The following is a 10,173-nucleotide window of genomic DNA, read 5'->3' as shown; positions in this document are numbered from 1 at the left end:
CTCTGAATCGGGGTCCACTCAGGGAGGAAGAGAGCAGAAGAGCCCCGAGCCCTGGTGGCATCTCCCTGGCTTGTTTTGCCATCTGGATGACGGGCCTGAGCGCCTCCACGGCTTGCTCAGCAGTCCCCCTGGTCCCACGTGCTGAGAGGTGTGCTGGTCACTGAGATCCGCTGCAGGTTTCCAGGGTGGAGGGACCGTGGTCCATGTGCCAACCCTGCCTTCACAGATGTTGTTTTTCCTGCCAAATGTTCACCATTAGGAACGACCTCGAGAGCGGCTCTCCTGCAGGCCCTCGGGTTGGTATGTTTGCTCTGGTTCCCGGGACTGCACCCAGGGGCACTGACCCACCGAGCCGCACCCCGAGCCCTTTTTATATTTTATTTAGAGACAGGGTCTTGCTGAGTTGCTTAGGTCTTCGATAAGTAGCTGAGCCTGGCCTCCAACTTGCAATCCTCCTACGTCAGCCTCCCAAGTTGCTGGGATGATAGGGGTGGCCACCACGCCCACTCATGCAGCCGTGGGGGGTCCTACAACACTGGACCCAGGGGCAGGCAGGGGTGTCCATTGCAAGAGCTGGGACATGCTCCCGGTCCCCCCAGGGCTTTGCCAGATGCATCCCCAGCCAGGGTCCTGCTCCCTACTGCCAACCACCTTCCCAGGTGACAGGAAGCCATTGCTTTGTTACTGTCCCACTTCCCTCCTTGGTGTGGACCCCGCCAGCCGGCCTTGGCTGTGTGCTTTCTGAGCTGCTAAGCGCCTTCTCTGGTCACTGTTTTCTACCGATTTTCCTTTTCCCTTTTCTCGTTTCAGCCTTTCTCTGTGAGGTGTGAATCACAATGGGGGGGACGGTAAAGGTCACAGTTCAACCCGCTGGCCCTCCTGGCCGTCCCTCACCTTGGTGCCGGCTGCGTTTGGGGTCAGCTCTCTCCCACTGCAAGGAACCATCCTGTGCGTTGTGGGGTGTCCGGCTGCACCCTGGCGTCTGCCCAGGTACTGCAGCACCCCTTCCCCAGTTGTGACCCCTGCAGATGCCCCTGGCCACTGCCCCTGTCTCCTGGGAGGCCAGGCCCGCGTGGTTGAAGAGCCCTGACTTACCGTGTCAGAGCGGCCACCTGGGCCAGCCTCCGCACCTCGTCTCTAGCTGCAGACGTGCCCCCCCTTGACTTCCAATAGGAGACCCTCCCTCTCCTACTGGGGGGACGTGGGGGGCGTCACCACCGAGCCTCAGTCTCCCCAGCTGTGAAGTGGGGATGAGCACCCAGAGGTGATGGCGGTGGCAGCTCGAAACCCCCCACGCCGCCCCGCCCCTTGCACGATGACGTCACTGGGAGCCACCTGGCCTCTAGCGAGGCCTACTGTGTGCAGGGCGCTGGGCGCTGCGTCAGTGAGAGCGGGACAGACAAGGTCCCCTGAGCCGCGGAGGAGCCAGAGCAGACAGAAGGGCGGCCCTCGTGGCCCTCGTGTCCGACCGGGTCCTGTGCCCGGACAGACGCCTGGGTGGGGGATGGGCCTTAGAGACAGAGAGGAGGGGACCCGTGAGCCCAAGGGACCAGTGAGCCGAGAGCACAGGGAGCGCAGAGGCGGCCTGAGGGCAGGGCCAGCGCTGGCCTGAGCTGAGCGGGCCTTGGCTCTCTGGGGAGCGGGAGGCAGGTGCGGTGGGCGGGGCGGAGAGTAGTGGGAGTGGCAGGGGCGCAGTGGGCGTGGCAGGAGAGGTGGGCGTGGCGGGGGCAGGGAAGTGGGCGTGGCAGGAGTGCGGTGGGCGGGACAGGGAAGTGGGTGGGGCGCGGGGGCGGGGCAGGTGCGGTGGGCGGGGCAGGTGCGGTGGGCGGGGCAGGTGCGGTGGGCGGGGCAGGTGCGGTGGGCGGGGCAGGTGCGGTGGGCGGGGCAGGTGCGGTGGGCGGGGCAGGTGCGGTGGGCGGGGCAGGTGCGGTGGGCGGGGCAGGTGCGGTGGGCGGGGCAGGTGCGGTGGGCGGGGCAGGTGCGGTGGGCGGGGCAGGTGCGGTGGGCGGGGCAGGTGCGGTGGGCGGGGCAGGTGCGGTGGGCGGGGCAGGTGCGGTGGGCGGGGCAGGTGCGGTGGGCGGGGCAGGTGCGGTGGGCGGGGCAGGTGCGGTGGGCGGGGCGCGGCACCAGGTGAGGTCTGAGGCCCAGGGTGGCCTGAGTGGAGGGAGCCGGGGCAGGTGACGGTGGCCTGGAAAAGCCAGGCAGGCCTTTGGACTGTGCCCTGAGGGTAAAGGGGAGCCCTGGGCGCTCCAGCAGGACAGGGTGATTAGGTTGCTTCTGGCTGTAGCTGCAGGGAACAGTTCCTTCATTTCTGCAGAAAAAAGGGAGTCCTGCTGAGTGCCAGGCGCTGACCTGATTCCCACAGGGCGGGGCCAGCGAGGGCCTGATGGAGCCGGTCCGAAGAGCTTCCCCAGCCAGGGGCAGGCCAGGGCAGCAGGGGGAGGCCGGAGGGGCCGGTGGAGGTCACCAGGGAAGGAGGAGAAGGGCAGGGCGGGGGAGGAAGGAGGAGAAGGGCAGGGCGGGGGAGGAAGGAGGAGAAGGGCAGGGCGGGGGAGGAAGGGGGCGTCTGGAGGGCCAGCAGGTGGGCAGAGAGGGGGACTGGGGAGGAGGTGGGCAGAGAGGGGGACTGGGGAGGAGGTGGGCAGAGAGGGAGACTGGGGAGGCCCAGAAGGAGAAGACGCTGAGGTCAAACATGGCGCCTTGGCCTGCATGTCCTTAGGCCGGCCACGTGGAGATGGGGAGCAGGGACTTGGACACGGGTCCAGCTCCCAGGGACTCCCTGGACAGTTAGTCGTGGCCTTCCCGTGTGGAGGGCTGCGCAGACCCCTGCTGGAGCTTGCAGAATGCTGGCCTTCGGCACCTAGTATATTCCAGGACCTGTGCTGTGGTCCCGTGGTTACCCCCCTCCCACAAGCCTTCTTCCTGTGGATTTGGTTTGCCAGGTGTGCACCTACCCAGGTGATCAGGGAAAGGGAACATTCCCCTTCCCAGCCTCAAAGGGAGTGTTATGGTCTAGGCCAATTGTAGTGATTTTTTCCCACCATCAGTGATTGATTTGTAACTCCACATGTGATCGATCTGAACCATTGGGAAGTCCGTAGGGGAATCTCTCATAAAAGGAGATGCATGGAAGGAAATATCCCTCCTCTTCTTTGCTTGATATTATCATGTCTGCGTGTGATGCCTGGAGCTGCAGCAGCCATATGGAAACCTTGAGGAGAGGTATCTATAATTAATTCCCCAAGAATGACAGGCCAGGAAAATGGGAAGGGTGTGAGTCCTTGGTTACAGCTTCAGGCTTCCAAACTGAACAGCCCTGTTAGACTAAATTATAAATCCTCTCTCTCTCTCTCTCTCTCTCTCTCTCTCTCTCTCTCTCTTCTACCTTTAGTCAAGAGTTTTTTTTTATTGGGCTGAAGACATTCTAACGAAAAAGGGCTTCCTATGCATTATCTCATTTAACCCTCTCAGTGGTTCTCTTTGAGGCTGATTTTACGAGTGAAGAAATGGAGATCCAGGGCAGTTAAATGATTTTCCCAAGGTCATGAAGACAGGCGGTTGCCCGCTGGTCTAATCTGAGAGAGCAGCTGGGCTCTTAGAAGCCTCCCCTCCTCTCCGCAGTCTTTCCTTCACACGTTTTTAGCAGGAGACCATAAGCCTGTTCTTTCTTTCCCCTGATGTTACGTTTGGTGGGAGCTGTGGGGGGCTGCGTTGCTCTGCAGTGAACGGCCTTGACCTCTGTTTCTGGCTTCCATTGGCTGCACAGAGTCATCAAGTCATTTCCTATGTAAACAGCTGTCTGGCACCGAGTCATAGTGAAAATGAAACCTCCATCCCAGCCTGCAACCTGCCCCTCAGTGAGGAAGGATGGGGGTGATGACGGAGCGGCTCAGAGCTTATCAGGAGGCAGAACGAGGGACGCTGTGCTGTTAAGTGGGTTTGTCCTTAAAGTGACTTCCTAGTGTAATTCATGAGCTGCTGGCCAGAACATGAGGCACATCCTTCGAAAGCACAAGGGAACCCAAGGAAGGGGAAGAGGGGAGGAGGGAAAGGAGAGAAGCTTCCATCCTTGTCCCTTATGGGATCCTTAGAAAGGGTTAATGTCCTTCATATACAAAGAGTTTTTGGGAAACAATAGGAAATGGCAAACCCCTTATTATAAAATCAACTATTTACCGAGGCAAATGCAAATGTGAAGACAAGCTCTGCTCTGCCAGGAATCAAGGAAATGCAAATCAGAGCTGCAGTGACTTATCATTCTTACCTATCAGATGGGCAAAGACCCAAAAAAAAAAAAAGTGGGTGTGGGGAATGGACCTTCTCATTGTGTGCTGAAGGGGCCATCCAAAGGCCTGGGGCAGAGCAGCAGGGTCCAGCATGGTGCTCAGTGGCCAGAAGTGTTAAAGCAACCTAGAAATGGACCTCTGGGCACTTATCCCAGCAGATAGCCGGTGTTCTCCAGGACAGACGTCCACGGCAACGTTGTTTAAAAGTTAAAGACTGGGGCGGGGGATGGGAAATGCCCGCTACAGAGGGTTCGGCCAGCTCCCGGGTGCCCGTGTGATGAAATCCCTATCAAATCGTACTGATTAAAATTGCATTAACCGTATTGAAAGTAATAATTAAAAATGACACTACAGAGCGCGCGGGGACCTCTTGTAAGACGACTCTTCTGTGCACAAACCGAGCGTGTGTTGGGTCTCGTGCATGTGCAAGGCGGTGCCCCAAGGAGGAGGCTGCAGGGTTCTCATGCAGCCTGGTCCGGGCGGCGACATGCCGGGGCCCTCACAGTTCTCTGCATGAGGGGCTTGGCCATCGCTAGCCGGGCCTGTTTTTTGTTTTGAAACAAAGTTGCTGATCCATGAACATGACTCTGTAACATCCCCGGTACTAACCAGGAGTGCCCCGTTGTGCTTGTTGGTTTCTACCTGCTAGGGATTTTGGATTCAGTAAGCCGGGCACGGTGGGGCAGCCTGGAATCCCAGCAGCTCAGGAGGCTGAGGCAGGAGGATAGCTAGTTCAAAGCCAGCCTCAGCCTCAGCCTCCGTGAGGCACTAAGCAACTCAGTGAGACCCTGTCTCTAAATAAAATACAAAATAGGGCTGGGGATGGGGCTCAGTGGTCGAGGGCTCCTGAGCTCAATCCCTGGCACCAAAACCAAATAAAAATACATACTTAATACCCCCTCGTCGTGGGACGGCGAACACAGGCCCCGGGAGGTTTCGGGGGCAAGAAGAGCTCACATCCTTCAGAGGGCAAAGCTCCCCCACCCAGAACCGGAGGCAGGGTCCAGGGTGCTCAGAAGACGGTGGCTCCCCAAGAGGCCAGAGCTTGAGGAGCCGCTCCTGGGGTTCCTTCCTGCAGCCCTGCCAGCCCCAGGCGTGTCCCCGAGGTGACCGTGGGGTCAGCACAGCCCCAGGCGGGGCCTCAGGTGGAATCCAGCCTGCCTGAGGCATTGCGGGTGGGCAGATGACCCCAGGCCCCTTGTCCCCTGTCCTCATTCCTGTTCCCACAAAAAGCCAGGGATCCCGGGCCTTCCCAGGAGCCACAGGGCAGGGTGGGGTGGGGTGCGCCATCCCACAAAGCCTCCCCCAGCCTGGCAGGAGACCCCAAGGGGAGGCTGAGTGCAATCTGTAAACAAAATAAAACAAAAATAAATAAATAAATAATAAAACACAACAAACTCCTCAGCTGTAGTTGGTGGACGGGACTCACCTGCCACAGGTGCGGGGTCCAGGCCTCTTTCTGTGAACATCAGAGAGGTTGGGTCACTTGCCCAACGCTGCACAGCTCAGAAGGGCAGAGCCCTGGCTCCAGGCCTGTGCTGCGGGTCCCCAGGCGGCTCCGGGGATGCTGAGGGAGGGTTCGTCCCCAGGGCCTGGGCAGCCTCACCTGGTGTGGGGCTCGGAACTGAAACTGGAGGTTTGGGCGCCATGGGTCCCTGGGTGGGCAGAGGGCCGGCAGGACGGGCTCTTCAAGGTCGTCTCCCTGGGCTGGGGGCTCCGGCTTCTCACCCCCCCTGAAGGTCAGGTGCACTGAAGCTCCCGAGCGCAGAGAGGCCCAGGGATTGGCCAGAGGCCACCAGGGTGTTGGGGTCAGTCAGGCCACACCGAGGGAGCTGGGTAGGGGGGCGGGACAGGTCCTGGTGGCTTCCCAGGCTGGAAGGAGTGGCCTCCGTGTTCCTCTCACCCCCACCTCCCGGCCACATCCACCAGCTTTGGGCCCCAACGACCTCTCACAGGCAGCCAGGTGTCCTCGCCTCCGGGCCACCCCCTGGGGGTCCTGTGTGGCCACCCCCAGGGCCAGGCCCCACGCTCTCCTGCCTGGACGGCCTCTGACCTTCCCACTTCCAGCCTCACCTGAGCCTCTCCCCAGGCAGCCGAGGGATCCCGGAGCACCAGGTGGTGTCCCCCTCTGCCTACCACCTTCCATGGCTCCCAACTCAGGGAAACACGCGAACTCCCCCACCGGGCCCGAGGCCCTGCCAGCTCATTGCCCACCATCCAGCACCTGACCCTGCTGACCTGCAGCTCCAGCCCAACCAGGTGACCTGCAGTTTCTGTCCAGCCTGCCGTCCTCTCTCCAGGCTCTACCCAGAGCCTGCTCACAGATTCTCTCTCTCTTCTTCATTTAAAGGTCAAGGTGGGGTTCTCGTGACACGAGACGAAGGATTTTAAAGTGAGGGGGCCAGGCCAGTGGCAGAGCCTGTCAGCCAGTCCCTCAGGAGGCTGTGGCAGGAGGATTGCAAGTTTGAGGCCAGCCTCAGCAACGTAGTGAGACCCCATCTCAAAATAAAGAATAAAAATGAAAAAGGGCTGGGGGTCAGCTCTGTGGTGACCATTCCTGGGGTCACCCCCAGGACCGAGAGGAGAAAGAAAGAGAATGAGGAGGCCACGTAACCTGGTGGCGCAGCAGGAAGTAGGCCGAGCGGGCTCTTGAGCTACACAGGGCGCCAGCTGAGGTGTGGAGATGACCAGGGCCTTGGAGACTGTGCTAGGACCCGGGGGGACATCCAAAGATAGGGGGAGCCTTTGGGGGCTTTTCCCCGGGGGAGGGCGTCACCTGCCCCTGTGTGGAGGAGGGACACTGGGGACAGGGCAGGAGGGGGGGCCCAGGAGGAGCCACCGCCGTGGTCCTGGGAGCGAGAGAGGGGGAGGCGGAGTGGGGCAGGCAGGGACTCCGCCGCAGGGGTCAGAGGGGACAAAGCCAGAGACCCGTGTCCCAGCAGGGGGCGTGCCTGCTGGAGAGCCGGGTTCCAGTCCTGCTGCAGCGGGCAGAGCAGGAATAGGAAGGACCTGGGGCCACCTCAGGGTCAGAGATCGGAAGGACCTGGGGACAGCTTGGTGGCAGTGGCCTCCGGGGGACATGGGCACTTTATCATGATACTTTAGGCACAAGAGGGGCCGCCTGCTCTCGGCTCCCAGGGGAAGGGCTGCCTTGGTCTTCAAGTCCCCGGGACCTGCCCACCACGCAGGCCGGCTCCGGGGCTCCTGGGGACCGTCCTCCCCCGATGCCGCTGTGGAAGGGCCGTGCGGGGAGCCCCTCTGCCCACAGCCGCCCACTCTCTGCCCGCAGGAGGAGGACCTGCCTCCAGGGCCAGCCTCGGGCCCAGCACTGCCCCTTTTGGAGCCGGGGCCTCGAGCCAGGCAGCTGGCCGCTCAGACCTCGCGCTGCCCTGCTCCCAGGAGGGGACCCAGAGCCCAGGCCAGGCCCTGTGGAGGCCCCGGTCCTCAGGCTCAGCCACGCTGTTTCCCAACCCAGAAGGGGGACCCGATGGCGTGATGAGGAGCTGGTGAAGCCCTGGTCTGGGATTAACCAGGGGGACGGGGCAGCAGTGCCCGCCCGCCTGCAGCAGCTGGGCCGGCCCAGGAAGGGGAGGCTGCCCTCGGACTCTGGCTGGAGGAGGGGCAGGAGCCTGGGGTCTGGCCCCCGGCTGCCGGCCGTCTCTGTCCCTCTCCTCTCTGTGCCTAGTTTCCCCACAGCAGCAGGGGAGGTGGGACCCGTCTTGCCTCACCTGTTCCTGCCCCAGGCCCTTTGCACTCGCGTCCTCCCTGCCTGGGAAGTGCTCCTGCTCCCAGACCTCCTGAGCTGGCCTCAGCTCCGGGACCACAGCCAGAGGTCCCCATGGCCGACCCTGTCCCCGTGCCTCTCCTGCTTCTTCCTTGGCTCTCAGTCACTCACAGGTGACCCTCTGTGCTGCCTCAGCCCTGGAGGGTCCCCAGCAGTGCCCAGGGCCCAGCACATGGCGTCTCTCATGGGTCTGTGAAATACGGGTCTCCGTTGCTTTGTCTTCACGTCGTGGACCAGGAAACCCGGCAGGTCAAGGGGCCACCCCGCAGGACGGCCCCCACCTGCCACCTGCCGTGTGGGGGACTGGTGGCCATGGCCACTCGGCCTGGGTCACCTGCAGCTCTGCCTCCCCCTGGCGGGTGTCTCCAGGCCCCGCCCCTCTGCCATCTAAGGGAGGCCACGGCCACCGCTCACGGTCACCTTTGGGTGACCAGGCCAGGCGCCACTAAAAGCCAGATGCGGAGCCCCCAAAACACTTGAGACACTGCGGGCGAGAGCTGGGGCCACTCCACAGGTGGGCAGCCGGGCGGAGTCTTGTGCCCACATCTGGGCTGCCCCAGAGGCCTCCCAGGCTGTGGCCATATGCAGGGGGAAATGTCCCTCAGGCTGACGGGCAGGGGACGTGGACACAGCCCCAGAGGCTCCCAGGAGAGGCCGGTGGGAGAGGCCCCTGGAGACCCCCCTGGGGCGGCTGGACCTGGCCAGGCCCGCTTCGGGCTCCTGCCCTCCTCGGTGCTCCAGGCCTCAGACGCTGTCGTGGAGATGGACACGGCCATGGGGCCTGCTTCAGAGGAGGCCACACGTCCAGCCTGCGCCCGCGACAGCCCTGGGACTCCTCCAGGCACACAGGAAAGGGGCACTGGCGTCCCCCTGGGCTGCTGGGCCAGGAGGGTGGTAGATGCAGGCCCAGCCGTGGGGATGGCAGCTGGAGTGACAAGCCGGGGCTGTTAGGGTGCTGGGGGCCGCTCCGCTGGGTGCTCCGCGGACACTGATTTATTCAGTCCTCCAGAGAGACAGGAATCATGAGCTCACCAGAGCACCTGGATCCAGCTGTGCCTGAAGCAAGTCATCCTTGGAATTTTTTTTTATGTGACCTAATAAATTCTTCTGCTTAAACTGGTTTAGTTGGGTTTTGTCCCTCGCGACTGAGGGAGCCCTGACTAATCCTCCTGCCTTCCGGACATTACCTGAGCTCCTATCTCTCCATCATTACTGGAGCTGCTGCCCGCCGCGCCCACTAACTGTTCTGCCCCTCTGACTCACAGGCTCCTTTTGGTCCCTCCTTCCCACACGGAGGCGTGGGACAGTGGACCTGGGGTGGGACGTGCACACCCCTGTTCCAGGAAGGGGCTCCACGGTTCCCTTGGCCCCAACAGAGGCCTGGGGACCAGCGTGTGATGACCAGCTCACCCGCCCGGTCAGCCCGGCTGCTCTGTGTAGGGGTGACCTCACCGCGTCCCCCCAACTGGTGCCCAGCCTCCCCTGCCCTGAACCCCCGCAGCAGGAGTGTGGTGCCTGCTGGGACGGTCACTACTGCTCTGGCCCCTGCGCTGACCCCCAGATGCTCTGCCTCCGCCTCTAGCCCCGGCCCCCACAGGCCACCGTCCACGGGCCACAGGAGTCCTGTGAGACCTGGGCCAGGCGGGGTCTGCTGTGCCCAGAACCTGCATGGCTCCCCCTCACTCAGCCGTAACCCACGTCCTCACCACAGCCCTCAGGCCCGCCTGTGGCACCCTCCTGGTGGCCTCCCTCCCTTGCCCTGGGCACTTGGCTGCGCTGGCCTCTGTCACTCGGCTCCTCTACCCCAGAAGTCGCTCACTGGAGTCTCAGCTGAAGCGTGGGCTGCTGTGACGGCGCCCAGCGACGGCCCCTCTGTGCCAGCCTCGGCCCTGCCCTGAGCCTTCAGGATCCTCCTGTGACCTGGGATGGTGGCCACACAGCTCCTTGGCCCATGGGGTCTCTCCTGGGACGTCAGCACCAGCCCGGAGCCTGCGTGGACAGGGCCCAGGCGGCGGCTGGCGAGTGGAGGGTGGGCAGCCGGAGGGCAGTGGCTTGGCCAGCTGGGGTCCTGCAGGCCCGGCTGCCCTGCGCTCCACGGCCCCT

The sequence above is a fragment of the Spermophilus citellus genome, assembly GCF_964194105.1.
Source record: "Spermophilus citellus genome assembly, chromosome: 4".
NCBI lineage: Eukaryota > Metazoa > Chordata > Mammalia > Rodentia > Sciuridae > Spermophilus > Spermophilus citellus.
The sequence above is the reverse complement of the archived record's forward strand: the minus strand, read 5'-3'. Positions refer to the sequence as shown.